The sequence below is a fragment of the Zingiber officinale genome, chromosome 6B, assembly GCF_018446385.1.
Source record: "Zingiber officinale cultivar Zhangliang chromosome 6B, Zo_v1.1, whole genome shotgun sequence".
Lineage (NCBI taxonomy): Eukaryota > Viridiplantae > Streptophyta > Magnoliopsida > Zingiberales > Zingiberaceae > Zingiber > Zingiber officinale.
The window spans coordinates 131,517,039-131,535,674 of record NC_055996.1 but is presented as its reverse complement, the minus strand read 5'-3'; the positions used below and the strand labels follow the sequence as shown (position 1 = coordinate 131,535,674).

The 18,636-nt window shown below is 43.5% G+C and overlaps 1 long non-coding RNA gene across 2 annotated transcripts; it reads right to left on the bottom strand.

Moving 5' to 3' along the window:
* Window positions 1-427: 427 nt before the first annotated feature.
* LOC121989551 lies at window positions 428-3,175 on the bottom strand. 2 transcript variants are annotated; one of them, XR_006114280.1, is made up of 4 exons: window positions 2,727-3,173; window positions 2,035-2,144; window positions 1,894-1,961; window positions 428-906 (listed from the first exon to the last, which is right to left on the bottom strand). It is a non-coding gene; the product is annotated as an uncharacterized LOC121989551 (long non-coding RNA). The 2 variants fall into 2 exon arrangements; XR_006114279.1 differs by having other exon boundaries at window positions 2,035-3,175.
* Between the last annotated feature and the right edge of the window lie 15,461 nt (window positions 3,176-18,636).

Below are 18,636 nucleotides of genomic sequence, written 5' to 3'. Positions count from 1 at the left end.
GGGGAGAGGGAAAGGAAAAGAGAAATTGGGTTAAAGTTTTCTAAAAATCACTACAAGAAAAAAACTAATAGACAACGCTTTAAAAGCGTTGCCTATGTAGCTGAAAAAACGTTATTAAAAATCTGCTCAAAGACAACGCTTTAAAAGCATTGTCGTTTGTAGCAAAGACAATGCTTTTGCAATGCTCTAAAAGCGTTGTCATTTTTTGCAAAGACAACGCTTAAAAAACATTGTCTTTTTTAAGGACAACACATAAAGTGCGTTGTCTTTTTTAAGGACAACGCATAAAAAAACATTGTCTTTTTTTAGCAAAGATAACATTTTCACAACGCATAAAAAGCATTGTCTTTTTTAGTAAAGATAAGAGGTTTTAAACTATTGTCTTTTAATACTAAAGACAAATAAAAGATAAATGAAAACGAATCTATTTCAATCAACAACATATAATTAAATAAACAACCAAGATAAATATACAAATTATCATCCTTACACTTCTATAACAAACATAATTTCTTGCTTAAAAAAGGAATTTAAATTAGGACACTCAAAACTACTCCTCTCGACTACATCTTATTGCATGAATTTAAATGATCTAAATAGATGGTACTTATCATCTTGACTTGAATGCTCTTTACTCATTGGCTTTAACCATCTTCTCGCTTAAATCCTAAAGCCTTCTTAATAGTTCTTTATCGAAGTACTTCCCAGTCACACCTTTAGGGTTCAGATGCAGTGTCACATAGCATGTAGTTGCTGCTCTTGTAATCATCCATACCTGGGCTATTTAACTGGAGTTTCTGAATACCTCCATTCACTTTCAAAATATCTGAAAAAATTTGGAAGGCCCATAAACTATTAGTCTGTTCCAAGCAATCACTATTAATCATTCTTCCTCTTCAGCTTCCTCTGCAAAAATTGTAAGGTCGTTAAAACATTTATAGAAAGTAAATTTGTTAAATGCAGACAGGAGTTTGAAAAGATTGCAGGATAGACCTTCGATTATATCCATTAAAATGCAGTGTACAATTTAATTCAAGAGAAGGTTGCTTCAACATGGAACCAGCTTACCATCTAATTTGATCTATAACAACAAATTTATTGCTTTCTTTCTTTATCACTCTCATTCATTTCATCTAAATGCTAACAAAGTATGCTACAAAAACTATGCTTTAATTCTGTTATAGTTCTTAATCCCATGATCAGTCTTCTGTGAGTTATTTAACATATATTGCTTATATCAGACTAGCTGTTTAGTTTCCGTCATACAGCTAAAAATTAAAAGGCATAGCTTTGCTTGAGTTCCCATCTACCCTATATTTTTTTTTCAGGTCATGTCGCAGCAGATGTTTCAAAGGAAATCAAATTCTCCTACTAACTACTCAATCATATCTGCACCAGGGCCTACAATTACAGGGGAATGTGTTTTGTTTTAGAATGACAGTAGGAGAATAGCATAATATGCACCCACCTGCATGATCTAGGGACAATGGGGTGCCCTATCAAAACAAATCAACCACCATTCTTCTTTAGGCTATGAATAGGCTCAACTTTTACCTAAATGCAAGCAGTTGATTTCTTGCATATGCTCTCAGGCAGCATAATGGAGGAGACAAATTCACCAAAAGGGACTTTTGGAACATTTTGCTAAAGAAAAATTGTTAGCATCATTATATGGGTCTCAGATGTACGATCAAAGAATGAAAGTTACATGAATGGTCTTCTTGTGATGCATTGTCTTCTTACAGATATATAAAGTTGCCTAGTTTATCACCTTAGCAAGTCGATAGTATGATAATTCACTTATCACGGTATGCAAGCAGTATCAGCTAAAGAAAGGAGCTCAGAAGCAATGAACAAGTGTAGAGGTAGGGATAACAGAGAAAACAATCTTACCAAAATTGTGCCATTTCACTTGAGGGAATTTGTTTCGACAGAGATTCATAGAATATCCTCAATGGTTCCTAACATCAAAGGAACTATTCAGCCAATTGCAAGTAGCAACAAAGGAGAATTGTATGTTTGGAAATCACAAACCTCTTCAGGAGGATCATGCTTCTGGCCGGGTAAAGAATACACTTTCTTCACGGTTTATACCAAGGCATCGACATATTGAAAAGAGGAAGTGCATCCAAGATTTAAATTATCTTTGAAAGAATATAGGACTGAACTCAATTTTCCCAAGTACTATTACTTTCTCTAAGTACTAATTACATAATAGCATTGTTAAACTAAAAAGATGAAAGCATATGTTCAACTTAACAAAACTTCCTAACTGACAATTGCTTACCACAACATTTGTAGTTTCAAACATATTATAACTTGAAATTTGGCTATGGCATGTTCTACAAATTATTGAAATGCTAAAAGCCATTGTTGATGTCGCAGTACGCTTATAAAGCATAAAAGTTCAATGCATCAACTCATATAATTTTTTCCTTCCATTGAAAAAAATGCAAAATCAGCAATAGATAAAAGTTGATAACAACAACCAAAATAGACATATTATCATATATTTTAGGAAAAAGCAAACATAATAAAGAAAGTAAAAAATGAATGAGAACCTATTGGAATTGGGAAAATAGAACACTTCTACATCTAATACAAGCAACAATATTCAAAGACATACAAGTACATTTACAACAGAATAGAAGGGAAAAAAAGAAATCACACACCATTAAATTCAATATTGATATGGGAATAGAATGAGGAAGAGACGTGTGACTCACTAGTCGCACGAGAAGAGCCTTTTCCAACGGCGTCGGTTGTCCTAAACACCTCAAGTCGCTGAAGAGTGGCAGAGGCTAGGTCACGGGACGTGTGGTGCTTTGGCGGAGATGTAGGTTTTTGTGGGGGCTAGGTTTTGGGAGGAGATGGAGGTTTCCGGGAGAAAGAGGCTAGGTTTTGGTGGAGGCTTGGTTTTGGCGGACAGAGGAGATGACCAGAGGTTTTGACGGAGAGATGGGGGCAAGCAAGGTTTTGGCAGAGCAGAGGTTTTCGCTAAGAAGAGCTTTTGGTGGAGAGATGGGGGTGAGCGAGGTTTTGGCCGAGCAGAGGGTTTCGCCGAGAAGGTTTTCGCCTAGGAGGTTTTCGTCCAGAGGAGAGATCGATGGGGGCGAAAAGGTTTTCGTATGTGAGGAGATCTTGTGGAGGAATTAAGCTAAGTTTTAATTTAATAAAGTTGTGGGCACCGTATTTAGTATTGTAGATAAACAAGTTTTATAGACAACGCTTTTTTATAAAAGTGTTGTCTTTCATTAAAAAAAAAAAAAATTATTAGACAACACTTATTTAAAAAAATGTTAGCTTTAATAAAAATTAAAAATTATAAACAACGTTTTTAATAAAAAGTATTATAAAATTAAAAAAAAAGACAACACTTTTTTAAAAAAACATTGTCTTTTAAGTATTGTGTAATCCAGATTTTCTTGTAGTGTTTGGGCGTCCGGGAGATATCCGGTCGCCCTGAGGCGGAATTTTATCCCCAACATCGTTGTGTCACGTGGAGTTCACTGGTTGGCTCGCCTACGTCATGGTCGAGGTGCCCTGAAAGTTCCAGGGGCCCCGAATCTCCTATATTAGGAGGGTCAAGGCTGAAGCTCCAACAACAACTCAGAACTCAAGATCTGCTCTTCTGTGCTCCTGTGACGCTGCGAAAGCTCTCCGACGAGGCACTTTTCCTTTCAGTTCTTGTATTTCGTCGGTATATTTTTCGTTTATTAGCACTCATGTACTTAGTTTATAATACTTATCGAATTGCTAGTAAATTGTCCATCGAAAGTACTCTTATGTGCGGGCCTTGGAGTAGGAGTCGCCAAAGGCTCCAAACCAAGTAAATCGACGTGTTTTCTTTGGCTTGCTTTTTATTTTCCGCTGTGTGTACTGTTGGTGCAACCTTACATCAAGGTTGACCTGGTTGACCTGACTCGAGTTGTATTTTGATGTTTGACGAGAACATAATGGGAGATTGTTGGTGCAACCTTAAGTCAAGGTTGACCTGGTTGACCAGACTCGAGTTGACTTGATTCGAGTTGTATTTTGATGTTTGACGAGAACAAGCTTGGGAGATTGTGGGTGCAACCCGTGGTCAAGGTTGACCTGGTTGACCCGAGGTGAGTTGACCTGACTCGGAAAAGTCCAAGCAGGGAGCTTGGCACGGGAAAAGTCCAAGTATGGAGACTTGGCACGGAGAAGTCCAAGTATGGAAGCTTGGCACATGGGAAGTCGGAGAGGGCTCGGTAGCTCGTTCTCCGGATTGTGGTCAGAGAGGGCTCGGGAGCTCGTTCTCTGGATCGGACGGTGAAAGTCCTGGTGAGTGAAGCCAGGCATACAGTGAAAGTCCTGGTGAGTGAAGCCAGGCAGTGGGAAAGTCCTGGTGAGTGAAGCCAGGCAGTTGGAAAGTCCTGGTGAGTGAAGCCAGGCAGTGGGAAAGTCCTGGTGAGTGAAGCCAGGCAGTTGGAAAGTCCTGGTGAGTGAAGCCGGGCAGATTGGAAATCCTGGTGAGTGAAGCCAGGTGAAAACCCTAGTGAGTGAAGCTAGGTGAAAGTCCTGGTGAGTGAAGCCGGGCAAGGGAAAATCCAGATGGATCAAGGGTGATCGGACATCTGATGTTGAGAAGGTCAAGTAGGTCAAGGGAGTGACCGGATACTTGACACGAAGAGAAAAGTCCAAGTGGTTCAAGGGATTGACCGAACACTTGGTGGGGAGTCTTAGCAGGTCAAGGGAGTGACCGGATGCTAAGCATGATGTACCAACAGGTCAAGGTTGACCGGATGTTGGTTTGGAAGGTTTGGGACTTGGTTTGGGCAAAAACCAAGCTCTGGATCGATCAGTGGATCGATCCAGTGATACACTGGGTATCTGGATCGGTCTGGTGACCGATCAGTAACCAAACAGTAGCCTACTGAGTGTTATCTGATCGGTCTGCAGACCGATCAGGAAACAACGATCAGAAGGCAAGAAGCAAGAAGTTCGGGAGAAAAGCATGCTGATCGGTCCCAGAACCGATCAGAGGAAGCTCTGATCGGTCCCCAGGACCGATCAGGGTCTTCCTGGACCGATCAGGAGATGTTCTGATCGGTCCAGCCCTAGCCGTTGACTCACAACGGCTAGTCTTCTGTCTTCTGTTCTTCGTAGATGAGTGCAGGTTATAAAAGGAGTTCAAGGGCTATAGTGGCAGTTCTCTCTTCTTCTTCCTGGTTCCTTCTGTACTTACTGAGCTTTGTTGAGCTCCTTGTTCTTGAAGCTTCGCGTGAGCTTCCCTGCTGGTTTTCTAGCTGAGCTTGGATCCGAGAAGTTGTTGCTTCATCAGGATTCCAGTCGACAACGAGAAGGCAAGCAAAGGGTTTTACATTTCGATTGTTCTTGTTTGCTTTCTCTTCTGTTGTACTCCTTATTGCTGTTGCAAAGATATTGTGGCGAGGTTTCTCCACCCACAAGGAGTATTTATTAGCCGGTTCTCCGGGGACTCATCCACCGACGGATTGATAGGGCTCGTCCACCTTACGGACACGCCGAGGAGTAGGAGTATCATCTCCGAACCTCGTTACATCTTCGTGTTGAGGTTTGCTTCTCCTTTTTCGTTTCTATTTAGTTATTTTCGCTGCGCTAACCCTAATCGTAGGAAGAAAACGAAAGAATTTGGGGCGGCTATTCACACCCCCCCTCTCTAGCCGCGATCATCGGTCCTAACAAGTGGTATCAGAGCCAGGTCGCTCTTCGCCGGATTAACACCCGAGGGAGCACAAGCTAGAGATGGATCAACTCGGAGAAGACATCACGATTCCACCCTTCTACGATCGCGACGACTTCGCGTTTTGGAAGGTAAGAATGAAGTACTTTCTTATGACTAACCTTGAAAATTGGAGTTGTGTTCAATTAGGGTTCAAGCCTCCGATGGACAAGAAAGGAGAAACCCTAGAAAAGAAGAAGTGGACCAAGGAACAAGTCCACCAATCCCTAGTCAACGATGAGGTATTGAAAATTTTTGAATTTTCTTTACCTAATGATGTTTTGTGTAGGATAGGTGGATATAACGATGCCAAGGAGTTGTGGAACAACTTGGCTAAGTTCCATGAGGGGAACTCCACTTCAAGCCATGAGGAGGAGTCAAGTGAGCCAAGTAGCTCACATCATGGAGGAGAGGAATTAGAAGTTGAGGGCTACTCAACATCTAAGGAAGAAGAGGAGGAGAGTTCTTCTTCAAGAATGGAGCAAGAGGAAGAAGCGTCTACCTCCGGAAGGGATGAAGAAGAAAGTCTTCATCCATCCTCAACCCTAGGTAACTCAAGCATTTCAATTTCAAATAAATTACACATAATGTGCTTTGAGTGTAGGGAGTATGGACATTACAAGAGTAAGTGTCCAAAGAGGGTTAGAAAGACTCCACCGGCGCCAAAGGTCAAGGAAGCCGGAGTCCCAACACGCTAGGGCAAGGAGCACGTGGTGTGCTTCCAATGCAAGCGAAGGGGACACTATAGGAGTCAATGTCCGAGGGGGAGGCAACCTCACAAGGACAAGAAGACGAGCACATCGATAGGGGGAGCCAAGGCAAACCCTAAGGTAATCTCTAAGGCACATTATTGCAATAATAATAAGACACATGCTAGTAGCCTTATTGCTATTGTTAATAATGGTAAGCATGATAACATTAGAAATCGATACACATGCTTAGGTGCCAAACATGTGAGCCTAGATAAGGATAACACTAGGAAAGCCAACACTAGAATTAACCCATCTAAGGTTAAGGAAAACCTAGGTAGGAATCCCAAATCAACTAGACACATGCCTAGGAATACCTCAAAGAAAAATGAAAAATTAAAAATGGAGGTATTAGAGAAGGAGAATCAAGTCTTGAGGTCAAGACTTGATACTTTGGAAAAAGGCTCTTAAGAACTTGGAGAAGTCATCTCTAGGGTTTAAGGGTCAAAAACCAATGTCCAAGGACAAGAAAGGTTTGGGTCACAAACCTAAGTCCCAAGTGATCAAGCCCACTTATCACAATGTTCCATTTGATTATGGAACAAAACCTAGGGCTAGAAAGACCATCACCAAGGTCACAAGGGGAGTCACCCCTAGAGTTGATCTTGTTGAGTCCCGAATGACCAAGGCTTTAAAGCCTAGGAGGGTCATTAGGAGGGTTGCTAGGGAAGTCATCCCTAGTGAATACTTAGTGAACCCAATGAGCTCAAATAGGTATTGGGTTCCTAGGAGCGTGATTCCATCACACTAGATGGTTTAGGGTGTGCCAACCTTACTTGAGTAGGTAGTTAACCTAATCATGGCAAAAGGTGGCACTTGAAGAATTTTCAAGGTCTAATCAAGCCTTGAAAATGAAATTAAGAATTATTCCTAAGGTGATTAGAATGTGCCAATCATATTTGAGGAATTTTCTAGAGTCAATCTAGTTGGCACATAGTGATCTAAAAATCTTTTGTATTTGATTTTAGGTCTATTACACTTAGGAATATAGAATTTATGGCAAAATGATCAAAATTATCAAAAATGGCAACTAAGGCTAGAATTAGGTATTTTCTATACCTTTATATGCTATTTGCCATGTATTGTTTGACATATGTCATGTCATGACATCATATTTATTTTATGATAATTTAAAATGTCATGATAATGCTTAGGTTAGTTAAATGTCATGCTTTATTTAAGTTTCATACTTTATGCCATGACATCATGACATTGGCACATATTTCCATTTATGATACAATTATATGTCATGTCATCATTTTGTGCATTAATGATCAATTAACTTAATTTAAGGATAAGAAACACAATTTGATATGGAGATCAAATTGTTGTTTAGAAAAATGCATGAGAACTTAGAATAAGCTAACCTAAACCCATATCTCACATCAAAATTGACTTGGATGTGTTTGATACACCTTAGATGTGTGTGAGATATTAGGATCATGAGTTAGGAACAAGGTGCATAGTTCTTGTACCTAGATGAGCCTAATTCAAAATTGGGGATCATAGGAAAAGCTTATGTACAAGTCATGTACATTTAGTCCAAAGATTGTGGTCCTAAACTAAATGGTTTAAAATCATTTCAAAATTAATTTGAAAAACCTTTATGAAGCTTTTCTAGTGATAGCATTCATCATTGAGCAAAGTGATACAAAGATGAGTTAACTTTGAGCTATTTCAAAGACTTTTGAACTTTGTATCAAGATTGAAAAATGAAAGTTATTTTCATAGAAAACTATTTTTCCTTGATAGTATATGTTATGAGGAATGTATCCTCAAAATTTCATAATTTTTGGAAATTTCTATAATTTTCTAGAGGTTTCCGAATTTCGGGAGAAGAAAAATTCAGAAATCAGAAATCAGAGTTGTGGACCGATCAGAGGGGATTCTGATCGGTCCAGGGGTGCCTGGATCGGTCACCGTGACCGATCCAGGGAATCCCTGATCGGTCTGGTGACCGATCAGGGCGTGCCAAGTTGCTGAATTTCGACTGTTTGTCTGAAATTGCGGCTATGGAAGTGGTGTTTTGGATTTCTAAAGGGTTGAAACTCTCCAAGACATTGTTGGTGCAATGGTCAAGGGGGAGTTAACCTTTAGGGGGAGTTGACTTTTAAGGGGAGTTTTTACTGCTAAAGACTTTAGTGATATGGGATTATCACTAAGTTAATTGTTGACCGTAGTATCAAGGGGGAAATTAAGAGTTTCAATGAAAGGTATGAGACTTTCATTAGAAAGAAACTCTTGACCTTGATTCACTCTTTTTGATGTGTGTCAAAAAGGGGGAGAGTGTAGGTTTGAGGAGAATAGAGAATGTTCAGGGAAGAACATTGGAAAACCTAAGTTAGGTTATCGGGTTAACCTAACTTGATTATGAGTTTGATTATGGGTTTTGTCAAACATCAAAAAGGGGGAGATTGTTGGTGCAACCTTAGGTCAAGGTTGACCTGGTTGACCTGACTCGAGTTGTATTTTGATGTTTGACGAGAACATGATGGGAGATTGTTGGTGCAACCTTAGGTCAAGGTTGACCTGGTTGACCAGACTCGAGTTGACTTGACTCGAGTTGTATTTTGATGTTTGACGAGAACAAGCTTGGGAGATTGTGGGTGCAACCCGTGGTCAAGGTTGACCTGGTTGACCCGAGGTGAGTTGACCTGACTCGGAAAAGTCCAAGCAGGGAGCTTGGCACGGGAAAAGTCCAAGCAGGGAGTTTGGCGTGGTGAAAAGTCCAAGCAGGGAGCTTGGCACGGGAAAAGTCCAAGTATGGTGACTTGGCACGGAGAAGTCCATGTATGAAAGCTTGGCACATGGGAAGTCGGAGAGGGCTCGGTAGTTCGTTCTCCGGATTGTGGTCAGAGAGGGCTCGGGAGCTCGTTCTCTGGACCGGACGGTGAAAGTCCTGGTGAGTGAAGCCAGGCAGACGGTGAAAGTCCTGGTGAGTGAAGCCAGGCAGTGGGAAAGTCCTGGTGAGTGAAGCCAGGCAGTTGGAAAGTCCTGGTGAGTGAAGCCAGGCAGTTGGAAAGTCCTGGTGAGTGAAGCCGGGCAAGGGAAAATCCAGATGGATCAAGGGTGATCGGACATCTGATGTTGAGAAGGTCAAGTAGGTCAAGGGAGTGACCGGATACTTGACACGAAGAGAAAAGTCCAAGTGGTTCAAGGGATTGACCAAACACTTGGTGGGGAGTCTTAGCAGGTCAAGGGAGTGACCGGATGCTAAGCATGATGTACCAACAGGTCAAGGTTGACCGGATGTTGGTTTGGAAGGTTTGAGACTTGGTTTGGGCAAAAACCAAGCTCTTGATCGATCAGTGGATCGATCCAGTGATACACTGGGCATCTGGATCGGTCTGGTGACCGATCAGTAACCAAACAGTAGCCTACTGAGTGTTATCTGATCGGTCTGCAGACCGATCAGGAAACAACGATCAGAAGGCAAGAAGCAAGAAGTTCGGGAGAAAAGCATGCTGATCGGTCCCTGGACCGATCAGAGGAAGCTCTGATCGGTCCCCAGGACCGATCAGGGTCTTTCTGGACCGATCAGGAGATGTTCTGATCGGTCCAGCCCTAGCCGTTGACTCACAACGGCTAGTCTTCTGTCTTCTGTTCTTCGCAGATGAGTGCAGGTTATAAAAGGAGTTCAAGGGCTACAGTGGCAGTTCTCTCTTCTTCTTCCTGGTTCCTTCTGTACTTACTGAGCTTTGTTGAGCTCCTTGTTCTTGAAGCTTCGCGTGAGCTTCCCTGCTGGTTTTCTAGCTAAGCTTGGATCCGAGAAGTTGCTGCTTCATCAGGATTCCAGTCGACAACGAGAAGGCAAGCAAAGGGTTTTACATTTCGATTGTTCTTGTTTGCTTTCTCTTCTGTTGTACTCCTTATTGCTGTTGCAAAGATATTGTGGCGAGGTTTCTCCACCCACAAGGAGTATTTATTAGCCAGTTCTCCGGGGACTCATCCACCGACGGATTGATAGGGCTCGTCCACCTTATGGACACGCCGAGGAGTAGGAGTATCATCTCCGAACCTCGTTACATCTTCGTGTTGAGGTTTGCTTCTCCTTTTTCGTTTCTATTTAGTTATTTCCGCTGCGCTAACCCTAATCGTAGGAAGAAAACGAAAGAATTTGGGGCGGCTATTCACACCCGCCTCTCTAGCCGCGATCATCGGTCCTAACACGTACTAGCTTTCGATTTTTTATTCGCTATTCACCCCCTCTAGCGAAACTAACGATCCAACACCATCCACGTACACCCTCCATGAGGACTCAGGTTCCGGATTTTGTACTTCCGCAACAAAGTCTGCCAAGGCATGTGCTTTTATGGCAGACCGAGGTTGATACTAGATGTCAAATTTACTGAGCTCAGTGGTCCATTTGATTAGCCGGTCGGAGGCTTCGGGGTTGAGCAGAACTCAGCCCAAGGCGCTGTTGGTCATCACAATTATGGTGTGGGCCAGGAAATAAGGTCGGAGCCTTCGAGCGACTAGGATCAACGCATAAGCGAGCTTTTCGAGACTAGTGTAGCGAGATTCAGCATCTTTCAATATGTGGCTCAAAAAATACACCGGTTGCTGTTCTCCCCCTTCTTGCTTGACTAACGCCGATCCAATCGCATACTCGGTGGATGATAGATAAATCCAAAGCGGCTCCCCGACAGTTGGTTTGGCCAGAATGGACAGGGACCTGAGATATTGTTTGAGCTCCTCGAAGGCCTGATCACACTCATTGTCCCATTGGAACTTGGTCGCTCGTCGTAATATCTTAAAGAATGACAGACTTCGGTCGGACAATCGGGAGATGAACTTTGATAGGGTCGTGATTCTTTCAGTCAGCCTATGTACTTCTTTCAGATTGCAGGGCAGTGGCATGTCCTGGATTGCCTTTACTTTGTCGGGGTTCGCCGCAATTCCTCGCTCGGTGACAATGTAGCCCAAAAAATGCCCGCTCTTAACACTACGTTGGCGAGCCAGGTCGGAAATTGAATCTCCCTGATGTGTCCGGCCACTAGCAGCTTGTCAACTTCGGCGCGGATGATCAAATCCTGCTCGGCGCTGAAGTCGCGCTTCCTTAATTTGCTTGACTGGTCAAGCGTCTGGCCGAACGTGCAGATCATGCAATGCCACGCTCGGGTCGACTCCAGGCAGCTCGTGCGTCGACCAAGCGAATACGTCGTGGTTCCATCGCAAGCAGTCGATCAGCTCCTCCTTTTGCTGATATGGCAGATTGGAGGCTATGAAAGTAATAGCTTCTGATCGACTCCGGTGTATCTGTATTTCCTCCTTGTCGTCGTACACCAGCGTGGGAGGCTTTTCCCCGATGACGTTCACTTCCATCCGTGGGCATTTCTTGGCGACTCTAGCTTCTTCCTTGACCATTTGAACGTAGCAACGCCGGGCCGCCACCTGGTCCCCTCGGACCTCGCCCCATCAGCTTCCCGACAGGGAATTTAATTTTTTGACAGTAGGTTGACACTACCGCCTGAAACTCATTGAGGGTCGATCGACCTAATATCACGTTGTATGCTGAGGGCGCATCTACCACAATGAAATTCGTGGTGTGCGTCCTAACCAGTGGCTCTTCTCCGAGCGAGATGGCTAGCCTTGCTTATCCGATTGACAAGACTTCGTTGCCAGTGAAATCGTATAGCGGAGTCACCATGGGCAAGAGTTTGGCCTGATCAATTTGTAACAAATCAAATGCTTGCTTAAAAATAATATTTACCGAACTTCCTGTGTTGACGAAAGTCCGACGGATGGTGTAGTTGACGATTACTGCCTTGATGATCAGCGCATCATCATGAGAGACCTCCACTCCCTCCAAGTCCTTGAGGCCGAAACTGATTTCTGGCTCTTCTGTCTTCTCCTTGCTGCAGCCCACCGCATATATTGATAATTGTCGTGTGTGACTCTTCCGAGCTCGATTGGAGTCTCCTCCGGTCGAGCCACCTGAGATCATTTCGATTTCTTCACGGGAGGTGTTTCTCCTATTTTCCTCCTCCCGTGTAGGGTGCTTATCCCAATCAGTGGAAATGTGAGTAGGGCTACGGTCTCGCCGATGATGCCCTTGTTGGTCGCACGCCTTCCGACCATCGGTCGTTTGCTTGGTTCTACGTTCGGGATGTTGCTCTGGGGTGGGCGACCGGTGTCGGTATTCCCTCCGCTTTGGTCGGTGCACATTAGGATCACCACGACACTCCCAGGTGTTGTGCGTTCCTGACTGGTGGAATTTACAAAACATTAAGGTCCATTTTTTGCTCTTCTTCTGCAGATTGGCCTCCACATGTACTGCATGCGTCCTAGGCTCGGGATACTGTTGTACTCCCGTGGCCCGGGGTCCACGCGGGGATTGGTGGTTGCTGGGCACCCTTCGTTCGGACGATGCGTGGGGCTCGACGGGTGCTTCTTTTCTGCGGGTCGCCTGTGCTTCTTCTATGTTGATATATTCCGTGACCTTCTTCTGCAAATGGTTGAAATCTCATGGTGGTCTGCGGATGAGTGACCAAAAGAATTCGCCTTCTATGAGTCCCTGGGTGAAAGCGTTCACTAATACCTCCAGGGAGACTGTTGGTATATCCATCGCCACCTGGTTAAAGCACTGGATATAGGTCCTGAGCATTTCTCGAGGACCTTGCTTCAGCGAGAACAAGTTGACGCTCGTCTTCTGATGTCGGCGGTTGCTCGTAAAATGGTGCAGGAAGGCAGCCCGAAAATCCTTGAAGCTACGGATGGACCCGATCGGCAGCCTGGTGAACCATCGCTGAGCAAGCCCCGATAAGGTTGTCAAGAAGACCCTGCACTTCACCCCATCGGTGTATTGGTGCAATGTGGTGGCGTTGTCAAACTTGGCCAAGTGGTCGTCCAGGTCAGCACTCCCATTGTACTCCCCGATCGCCAATGGGGTGTAATGGCGAGGTAAGGTATCCTCCATAATTCCTCGCGAGAATTGATTGATAACCCATTCGGGCGAATCGTCATCTCGTGGGGCTTTCCCCTTCCTGACATCCCTTTCGGGTGCCTCATCTGACGAGGAGCCCCAATCTCGATGGGCTCGGCCTCCTTCCTCCGAGGGTGTCTGGAACAATGCTCGGTGAAAGGGGATCGACGCGTTGGGCGCTGGTCCGAACGTGTCAGACTTTTTGCCGATTTCCTGGTCGGCCATGGGTTCAGTTTCGAGACCCTATTCTCCAGGTTGGCCAGATCCTGAGATGGTTGGCTCTTGTTCCGGTCGTTCGGCCAAAACTCGTTGCTGCTGCTCCATCGCCCTCGCCACCCCGACATGGATAAACTTTTCTAATTCTTCTGTCGTCAGCATCACGATCGTAGGTTGTCCGGTTTCTTCCATCTTCTTCTCCCAGGTTCAGGTTGAATTTCCCACATACGACGCCAATTTGATCCTGCCCCGAAGTCAAGAAGATGGCAATCGGGAACTAACGCTGAGGTGGCTCTTCGTCTACACCGATGATCCTATATCTTGCAACCATAAGTCGTTAGTACCAAGCCGGGAGGGGGTTCCCGACGACGGGCCTCCGATGCTCAAGTCACACACCGGCAAGCAAAGAAAGGAAGTGATGAATAGTGGCTTCAAGAGACGTTTTTTGCGTACCTCCGCGGAAGGCGATCTCCCTTCTTATATAGAGCCTCGACGGGTGGATTGCACACTTCCCGAGTGAACGCGCTTCCCCAAACTTTCCCCAAAAGCTAGCATCAAGAAGGTGTCCCTGACACCTTACCATAACGAGGCGAGCATATCTCTGCATAGGCGGCGGAAGGTTCTCCCGTACGATTCTCTATCTTGCCGGTCGATTTTCTGTCCATCTATACGTCGCTCGTCGGCAGTACTAACTCCCAAAAGGATGTAGGCACGCGCCCCTACTGTTCCTGTTTGTTGGCTACTAGTCTGACCGGGCTCTCTTCGATTAGTTCGGTTGGTGTACCGAGGCTGATCGGCTAGAGTATCATTTGCCTTTGTGTGCTGCAAGCTCGATCGTCTCTCACCGAACCCTATCAGTCGATCGGCGATGGGGAGCTTTCTGATCGGCTGGTCAATGAGTTGACCCCCCTGACCTTGACGCCTACCGAAGCCCTGAGCTTCCTCGGAGGGGGGTTCCCAGTGACGACCCTCCGACGCTCAAGTCACACACCGGCAAACAAAGAAAGGAAGTGATGAATAGTGGCTTCAAGAGACATTTTCTGCGTACCTCCGCGGAAGGCGATCTCCCTTCTTATATAGAGCCTCGACGGGTGGATTGCACACTTCCCGAGTGGACACGCTTCCCCAAACTTTCCCCAAAAGCTAGCAGCGAGAAGGTGTCCCTGACACCTTACCATAACGGGGCGAGCATATCTCTGCATAGGCGGCGGAAGCTTCTCCCGTACAATTCTCTATCTTGCCGGTCGATTTTCTGTCCATCTACGTCGCTCATCGGCAGTACTAACTCCCAAAAGGATGTAGGCACGCACCCCTACTGTTCCTGTTTGTCGGCTACTAGTCTAACCGGGCTCTCCTCGATTGGTTCGGTTGGTGTGCCGAGGCTGATCAGCTAGAGTATCATTTGCCTTTGTGCGCTGCAAGCTCGACCGTCTCTCACCGAACCCTATCGGCTGATCGACGATGGGGAACTTTCCGGTCGGCTGGTCAATGAGTTGACCCCCTTGACCTTGACGCCTACCGAAGCCCCGAGCTTCCTCGGAGATGGGCCCTCCTGAGTCCTTCCTTGGTCATCCCCGGATCATTAATATTTAAATTTTTCTTTCAATTTTAATTTTATTAAGTTAAGATTTTTAATATTTAAGTTTTTATTAGTTTTTAAATTTGAATTCTTTAAAAGTTTATCTCTTAATTTTTTATTAACTGTTAATTTCAAATTTTCTTTAATATTTAATTTTAAATTTTCTTTAATGTTTAATTTTGAATTTATTAAATTCAGTTTTGGTTTTATTTTATTAACTATTAATTTTAAATTTTCTTTAATATTTAATTTTGAATTTTCTTTAGTGTTTAATTTTGAATTTATTAAATTCGATTTTAGTTTTATTGAAATATTTGAATTTATCCTTTTCTTTGTCTTTTAAGTTTATATTATTAGTTAAATTTATTAGATTAGTTTTATCTTTAAAATTTAATCTTTTGTTAATTAAATTATCTTGGTTTTGGATAGAATTTTCTAGATTGATATTGTCTAGGTTATTAAATACTTTATTAAGGTATTTATTGATTTTATCTAAATCTATTTTCTCATTTTTAATTTAAATTCGAATTTATTTTAATGGTTGAATTAATTATTTTTGAATTTTTACTTAATTTTAGATTTTTTGAATTATTTGAATTGATTTGGTCATTGTTCTATTTGACTAAGTGAAGGTTGATGCTGATTTGATCAAGGTCTTGATTGACTTGATCAGAATCTTGCTTATTTTGTGGTTTTGAATTTGAATCATGTAAATTTAGATTATCATGTACCATACTTGAGATAATTTCATACTTATCTAGATTAGCATGTAGATGATCTAAACTACTACTCATAAGGGTGTTTTTGTAAATTATACTAACCTCAAGCGCATCTCCTAATTCGGTAGGCTCTTCCGTTGGATTTGACTCGAGTTTGGATTCGATTTTGACTTGATCGTCTAACTCCAATGGCTCATCGTGAAGGTTGGTCAGGCAGGTCCAAAACTTGTGGGCATCCTTGACCTTTCCTATCCTGCAAGTAACTTTGTCAGGTAATAAATCTGAAACTAACTTTATTACCTTTTGGTTTGCTTCCGAGTTTTGTGTTGATCTTCTCGGTGCCATGCCACCATCGAAGTCGTTCATGAGGATAAAAGTTTCCATCTGCATCTTCCACAGAATGAATTCATGTCTCTTGTACATCTCATATGGAGGTGGTTCGTGAATGCTTCATCCTTCGACTTGAGCCATTTAAGCACTAATGATAGAAAATTAAAAAGAGGTGTCAAAACTTGGTCTTGGATTAGCAGTGCTGGAGAAAAAATATAGTATTTCACTAATTTCAAAAAAAATATTAATAAAAAATATTATTTCAAATTTGGGTAAATGCGATATTTTGCTAATACTAACCAACGGTTAAAAGATAACAATAAATTTTTGAAAAGTAATTTTGGAGGGAAAAAACAAAAGGGATACCTGCTCTGAAAAGTAAACACAAACGATATTTATTTTTCTTTTAAAAAGAACCTCCCTTGCTCGATTGGTGATTGTACTAATTCAGAGCGATACCTGCTCTGATATCACTTGTTGGATTGTATAGTTCGCTAGAGGGGGGGTGAATAGCGATCGTTAAAAAAAATCGTTATTAAACCGAGTACGCAGCGAAAAAATAAAAGGCACAACGCTAACACAAATCAATTTTACTTGGTTTGGATCCTTCGTCGAGTCTACGCTAAGGTCTGCACTCGTCGAGTGTTTTTTTTTGGGCAATCACTAATAATTCGTAAGATATTACAAACTTAAGTACAAGAATAATTAAAACAATACCAACAATACAGAAAAAGAAGTTGAATCGCAGGTTGTCGGAGGAGCCTCGCAGCGTCGCAGGAGCAGAGCGCAATAGAGCAGTCGTAGAAGAAGTTGTTGTGAGTAGCTCTGGAGGAAGGCTCCTTTTACAGGAGTGCTCTAGGCGCCCCGATCCCTTCCGGGTGCTCGGACTGTGACATCGACTGGTCAATCAGCACGCTCCACGTTTGCGATGAGATAGACTTTTGCCTTCCGGGCGCCCGGATCCCTTCCAAGCCCCCGGACCACCATTTTCCATACACTTGTTTTCCTACAAGAAAATGTTAGTCCAAGGCAAAATAAATAATACTACCCTGCAAAACCAAGTGTTAGCACAATTATAGTCAATTAGAGTAGTAATTAGATTCCGTCTCACCGAAACCGGAATCTAGTCACGATCTCAACTTAGATTCCCGAAATGGTTCTAAGTTGGATCGACACCTACTGTTCTCTCGAATGGGGAACGCGTCCTCACCAATTCACTCCCCTCCAGTGATTTACCTTAACTTACCCGCTAGACATCCGGTCAGCCCGTCGACCTGTCTGGATTTTGTGTCAGTTATCCGGTCATCCCGTCAACCTAGATGAACTTCCTTGCAACATTGAGTTAGCACAATAGATAAAATGGTAAGGTAAAATAGTGTTAACAGAATTCAAGTATAACCTAGGATTTATCTCCCCCTAGGGTTACCTAGCTTCACTCACTAGGACTTCCATTACTTAGCTTCACTCACCAGGACTTCCTCCACCTAGCTTTACTCGCTAGGGCCTGGCTTCACTCACCAGAACTTCCTCGATCTAGCTTCATTCGCTAGGGCCCGGCTTCACTCGCTAGGGCCCGACTTCACTCACTAGGATTTCCACCACCTAGCTTCACTCACTAGGGTCTGATTTCATTCACCAGGACTTTCACTACCTAGCTTCACTCACTAAGGCCTGGCTTGACTCACCAGGACTTCCATTTTGCCTAACATCCAGCTAGGACTTCTCTTTGCTAGTTATCTAGCCCTGACTAGACTTCTCTCTTCCAAATATCAAGTCCTGTTTGAATCAACCCTTGGTCAAACTGACCAGACTTAGGTATATTGTCAAACATCGAAACCCTAGAGGTCGATTGTACCAACATGAGTTATCCAACTTTAGGCGCCTGAACCACCCGGATCCCTGGACCGTTGACGTGGTTGCAACTGGGTAAAACTATATCCGATATACTCTATCCATTCCCGAGCACCTGGACCAGCCCCATGCTGGTGTGTGCTTGCCAATCGAAGCATACCAACTCAACTGCATGCGTGGTTGGGTTTGGCTCAACCCACGCTCTTGGACCCACTAGAGGCGCCCACGCCTCTGGGCGCCTGGACCTTTCTGGGGTGCCCAAATCTCCTTTTTCCAATCAACTTTAAGCTTTGATTTCTTTCACCACAGGGTTATGAAAACTGACAATAACATGATAAATAAATGTTTTCATATTCTCAGGACTGCCCAGTCATGACTTTAGATTTCTTTAAAATTCTAGGTCGAACTGAAGCTTATTGTTCCCTTAACCGAAAACGCGTCCTTACTGAATCTCTCCTCAGATTTTTACCTTACTTAACATTGCAGACTTACTCAACCTTGATCTCCTGACTCACTAGGTCTTTCTGTCAGATGCCCCA